The sequence below is a fragment of the Lolium perenne genome, chromosome 5, assembly GCF_019359855.2.
Source record: "Lolium perenne isolate Kyuss_39 chromosome 5, Kyuss_2.0, whole genome shotgun sequence".
NCBI lineage: Eukaryota > Viridiplantae > Streptophyta > Magnoliopsida > Poales > Poaceae > Lolium > Lolium perenne.
This window is the reverse complement of record NC_067248.2, coordinates 165219284-165225309: the sequence shown is the minus strand read 5'-3', so window position 1 is coordinate 165225309 and position 6026 is coordinate 165219284. Positions and strand designations below refer to the sequence as shown.

General features: G+C 41.2%; 1 long non-coding RNA gene across 1 annotated transcript; it reads right to left on the bottom strand.

The window, feature by feature from the left end:
- Positions 1-5129: 5129 nt before the first annotated feature.
- Positions 5130-5426, bottom strand: LOC127304914 (uncharacterized). The gene is made up of 3 exons (XR_007853586.2): positions 5403-5426; positions 5252-5320; positions 5130-5177 (listed from the first exon to the last, which is right to left on the bottom strand). It is a non-coding gene; the product is annotated as an uncharacterized lncRNA (long non-coding RNA).
- Positions 5427-6026: the final 600 nt, after the last annotated feature.

Genomic DNA, 6026 nt, shown 5'->3' with positions numbered 1-6026 from the left:
TTAACCTGCGTCATGTGCTTGTATGTTTCCTTTCCGTAGGTGTCCAAAAAGGAACATAAAGAGGCCGATTACATCACACCTGCAAGGATCAAATGTGACTTCATAGGGGATGGCACGCCAGAAAATCCTTGGCAACTTCCTGCAGGTATGAATGATGCCTCTTCATCTGAGGTGCCATCAAATATATTTGAACCTGCGCTCCAAAAGATGAACAAAGAGGATGAACATAAAGGGGCTGCCTCGGAAGGATCAAAAAGCATGAATAGTGCAACCGGCAAGAATGATGATGTAAATGGAAAGAGGAAGCGAAAGCTCCCTCTTAAACTGCAGTATCCTTATATCATTGAGAATCGAACGAAACGTTCAACCTCGAAAAAAACAAACTCCCGCAATAGGTACGCAATGGACTTTTTTTGGTTAACTTTTTGAGTACTAATATGATACTGACCACAATGCCTTTTCTATGTTCAGCTACTGTGTCCAGCAATGATGTTCAAATTCCGCGAGACTCAACTGCTTTAACAGCGGAACACATTGCAGCAGCACAAATTTTTGTTCAACTCTGCTGCAAGACAGAGGAAAATGGGAAAAAATGTGTGTACAAAAATGATAAAGGCGTCACATTGACATCACAACGCCTCAAAGTGGTTCTAGACCACAAATGGTGTACCGATGATGTAAGTAAATACCTGATGATGCAATTATGCACATACTTGTTGATGTTTGAATTATTGCACATACTTGTTGATGTTTTTCAGGTTATCGATGCTTACATTGGAGATTTGTCTCTTCGTGTTGCGGATGATAGGTACTTATGTTCAGCATGGAGGTCATCATTCCTGCTAGAAAAACACCGCCAAGGCCACAAAACCAAAAAAATAGCAACAACGATGATCACTCAGCTGTAAGAACTGGAACCATTCAGCGAGTTATCGATGAATATTTTAAGCGGGACAAGGTAAAGTATTCATCATTATGACGACACTTAGTACAAATACTAATTTATATTGCAATGACCAATTTTCCTTTTACACATGCATATTTTCCAGTTAACATATCCAACAATCACTGGATAAGCGTGATTATGCACATACCGAAGGAAGAATTCCAAGTTCTTGACTCATTATATCCATTAACCATGACAATAGACACTGTCAGGGTTCTGGTACTATTTCTTGTACTACATATTGTCTTCAATTTGCATGCCACAAACATCTAATTGTCTATATTTGTATAGAGACAACAAATATCAGCTGACATACAGGAGTACAACAAATCTACATCTGGATTTTTCCCTGATGTGTGCACCTGGAATATAAAATCGTACGATATGCCGCAGCAAACAGATAGGTCAGTACATGCAAACTACAAGTAAATACATATTACACTTGTATTGCATGAACTAACTGAATGAACTCAATTACTGTTGCAGCAATTCATGTGGCTTATTTGTTCTGCAATGCATGGAACATTGGGATGGAGATAAATGGACTAAAGAAATATCACAGGTACTGGTTTCTACATGCTGAACAAGCACCTTTGTTCCGTGCTACATAAAATGATTAACCGATGCCTATTGTTTGCAGGAGATGATAAACGCATCAAGGAACCTCATTAAACGCACAGATAGTTTTAGCAACTTCAAATCTCTTAGAGACGGTGAAAGCCAAGGTTGTCCGGATCTCCAAGAGATTCAGTAATTAGATAAAGCAGGAGTGATCATAGGTTGGGTTTTAGTCCTGTAGAAGGTTTCCCAGCTTGTGTGAATCTAAGCTTGTGTGAATCTCTATGTATGACAGTTACGTAAGATTGGCAACTAGTGTGATTGTGTGATTTTAAGTATTCATCTATCTATGAAGCAACTTGAGTGATTGTGCGATCTAAGCTTGAGTGATCTATGAAGCATTTTTTACCAAGGGGTATTTGTACAGTGTAGGCAACCAATGTCCACAGAAATCAATGCTAATGATAAGCAAAACCTGATAATTATAAACAACAATACATTAAGATGAATAATTTAAGTGGACCAGGCATAGGTTACCCAATAGTGCAACTGCGCTTTCAGTGTTTGAAATGTATGGATGATAATATGTGATGTTCTTAGATGAAGTTCATTTCAGCTCAATCAGTGGATGATCATGCTTCACATAACAGGCGATGTTATTTGAGCAAGTATCATGCCGTGCCACTGAGTTATACAAATTATCCTACCATGAATCACTTAGCAAGTCTATCGATATAGAATGGGATTAAAACCATGGTTTGCCAACAATTTGTATGCATCAAAATTCTGAAATATCATCAACATCAATGTAGTAATAGCACCATCAAAATATCAGTACCATCAATTTTTTTCAAATATAGCACATAATGATCAATGACTACAGCTTCATATTGCCAATGACTACAGCTTCATATAGCCAATGACTACATAACACATATCGGCATGCCAACTAAAGCTTCATGATGTCGTGCCAAGTTCGTCCTTCAAAATAAGTCATTCATCATCCTGACCTACAAACATATGCGCAACATGCCTGCAATTCAAAAAGCAGATGATAAAGTAAATAACTAAAGTTTAAAAGGATGGATAAATAATTGATCGCCAACAAAAATTAATACTCACCTAGGATTCAGGTCACATTTCAAGCTACGTTTGGTGTGTCCAGCCTTTTTGCATCTGCTACATCGAATCCCCCTACCCCGCTCGTCATACGATAATGGCCTTCCATTCATTGTCACGGGTCCTTCTCCATCATATCTACGCTTTCGTTTCTTAGGCGCACCTCGAGCAGCAACTTGAGCAGGGTCACCCAATTCATTAACATTAGTATTCAGCGAGTTTGTGGGACGGTTGGGTACATTATCATACTCCATCTTGTTTGAAATAATGTTAGCATAAAATGCCTTGGTCCGCTCGAATAACAGTGGATCTTTGTATGCAACTTGCAATGCTTCAGCTTGTAACACATTCAACTCCGTAAATCTTTATCGCTCCTCCGCTACGGGAAAACCCCAACCATATAGATCGCTCGTGCGCCTCGCTGGCAAGCCACCCCTAGCTTGTTTAGAGAATCGGAGCAGAACTAAACAACCCGGTATTTCATCCAAATCCAGCACATCAAGTACATGGAGAATATGCTTGCAAGGAAGTCCCCTCCGGATCATCCTTCGACAGCTGCACTCTACAAGTTTATCCGAGTTGACCGGTTTATAATCAACATAAAACTTTGCATGCTTTCTCTTTTTCCAAGCAACAACAAACTGCATCTCACCTTCTGTTCCCTTATACTGATCTATAACCTCAATGCCTTCTATTTTATATATCTCTTGCTGCAATATATAAAAGTTTTCCGGAGTTAATACCTTTGCAGCAGCTCTCTCAATTCTCCTAAAATTGGTTACTGGTACAGGTGATGTCTGTGAACTGATGCAGTCATCTTTTGCCTCCGTCTCTCGAATGCGCACTATAGCATTCTCGTAGTGCAAAATCAAATCCACTAGTGTCATACCGTAGTCTAGGTGTAGGTGAAGACATGAGTTAAGACTTTCACTTCACTGATTGCTTTTCATACCAAGCCAGAACCCCTCAGATAGGTACGCCGCTGCCCATAATCTCCTCTTCTTGTACATTCTTTTCAGCCAAGTTTGTGTTTTCTCCGTCTGCCATTTCTGGATAAAAGCGTGCCATCTTTCCTCGAATATATCCGGTGTGGTCGTGTAATACAAGAGAGCCCGAAACTCACCCAACGACTTGAAACTTAGGTGCCGAGCCATGTTCTTTTCAATGTGCCATGAACAAATACGGTGCGACTGCTCCGGAAACACACTTCGAATAGCTCTAATCATCGCACTATCGGCATCGGTGATTATTGACTTGGGTTTTTGCTGCAACATAGCTTTCAAAAAAGTCTTCAGTAGCCATACATATGTGCGTTCCTTCTCATCTGATAAGATGGCACACGCAAAAACTGTCGTCCTCCGGTGATTGTTAATTCCAACAAACGGAACAAATGCATACCATATCGGTTCATCTTATATGTGCTGTCGAACACAAGTACGTCTCCATAATCATTGTAATCCTGTCGGGACTGAGCATCACACCAGAACAAGCTTTTCAAACGACCTTTACTATCAACGTCGTACTCAAAAAAAAAGTCAGCAAACTTCTGCCTCCGGTTCTCCATCATGGCAATGGCTGAGCTAGCATCACCACCTGCAAGTAACTTTCTCTTCACCCTGCAGCACATGTTTTACAAGTCCTTCCTCGTAAACCCAACAGTGGTGTACCGACCATACTTGCTGAGGAAGGTATCCATGATCACATGCTTCCTAACCCCAGCTGCTGCCAATGCTAATATCTCCGCTTTCTGGAAATCTTTTATCCTCCTATGTGACCATAAAAATGGGCTCTCGCTCGGTTCTGCACACTTATGACTGTGCTTGTAAACAAATTTTGCAACTCGCCAAAGCCCCGAACCTCTATCAAGCTTCACATCCAACTCCGCTTTACAATTGCAACGTGACAAAGGTCTCAACCTACGGATGCGGTTGTCCATAGTCAGAAACTTGTTGTTACATTTTCCTTCCCGTGAACACACAAAACGCCTTCTGCGAACTATTTTGTTAGCACCCTTAGTCTGTTTGAACTTGAACTTTCTTACACTGAATCCCTCTTGTCGAGCATATCCATTATAAAAAGTATAAGCAGCTGCCTCAGACACAAATGTCTTCTCCATTACCTCCCAGTAAAACTTTCTCTTATCTTCTGTATCACTCTCATCTTCATCCTCTGATCCATTCTTTTTCTTACCAACTGATTTCACCTGCATGCAAAATTTGATAACATTGAAAACATAAATGTTTTTTAACGCCATGTCCGCGAGTCATACAACGAATAAATTCAAAAAACTTACATGTCTTCTTCCAACAGGTTCTTCTATAGTCTCCAAGTCTGAATCACCATAATAGTCGTAAGAAGAATTATCGCCAACTAAGACCTGACCAAACAAGAAAGATTAACGGTCATGTCACGACGACATAAAATGCATTGTTCAGTTATTAAATTTAAATTAAACATACATATGACCTAATAAAATTAAAATGCATACCTCGTCAACAAAACCAGAGTCCAATCTCTCGTCATCAGTTGCCTCCTCCACAACATCACTCTGAATCTAATGCATTTTAAACCATGTCAACATCAATTCCATATTTTTATGCAATCAGACATTTATTACTACAAACTCACATTATCAGTGTCAACATCTTCTTCTTGCTCTACATTATCATCTTCTACATCAACACCATCTGCATCCATCTATTAGCAAAAATAAGCACAATCAGTATTTAACAACTTACATGCAAGTACTAAATAAAACTAGTAGTTCCGTTTCACTCACACTTTCGTCGACATCATCGTCTCCAGAAGTTTGTTCATCTTCAGGAGGTGCATTATCGTTGGCAGACGAAATATTGAATTCCTCTTCATCTGTATTTCCGATGTCGTACTCCATTGAACTTGCACTCAAATCTGAAACGTCCATCGCCTGTCCAAAGTAACAACCAAATAAGTACATCTCAAAAAATGAGCTTCAAACCCAAACCCTAACATCAACCAAATCATGAACATGCAATTAGTTTTTATAATCAATTACCTACCAGGAACCAACAATGATCCGCCAAACCCAAACGCCGCCTGTAGCAGCAGGAACAACCCGCGTGCGATCCTTGCCCAGCCTCCTCGTCGCTGGATCCGCCTCCCGCCTCCACGTCCGACCTTGCCCAGCCTCCTCTTCGCCGGATCCGCCTCCCGCCTCCACGATACCCGGCTCAGCTCTCGGAACGAAACCTCCCTGCGCTACGCCTTGCCGTCCCAACGTCGTCGTCCCTGCCGTCTCCCTCCCGATGGACAGAACCTTCCAAACCCTAACGAGGACCAGCAATGGCGCACACGAACGAAACCACCCTGCCCTACGCCCTGCCGTCCCAACGTCGTCGTCCCTGCGCCGTCTCCCTCCCGATGG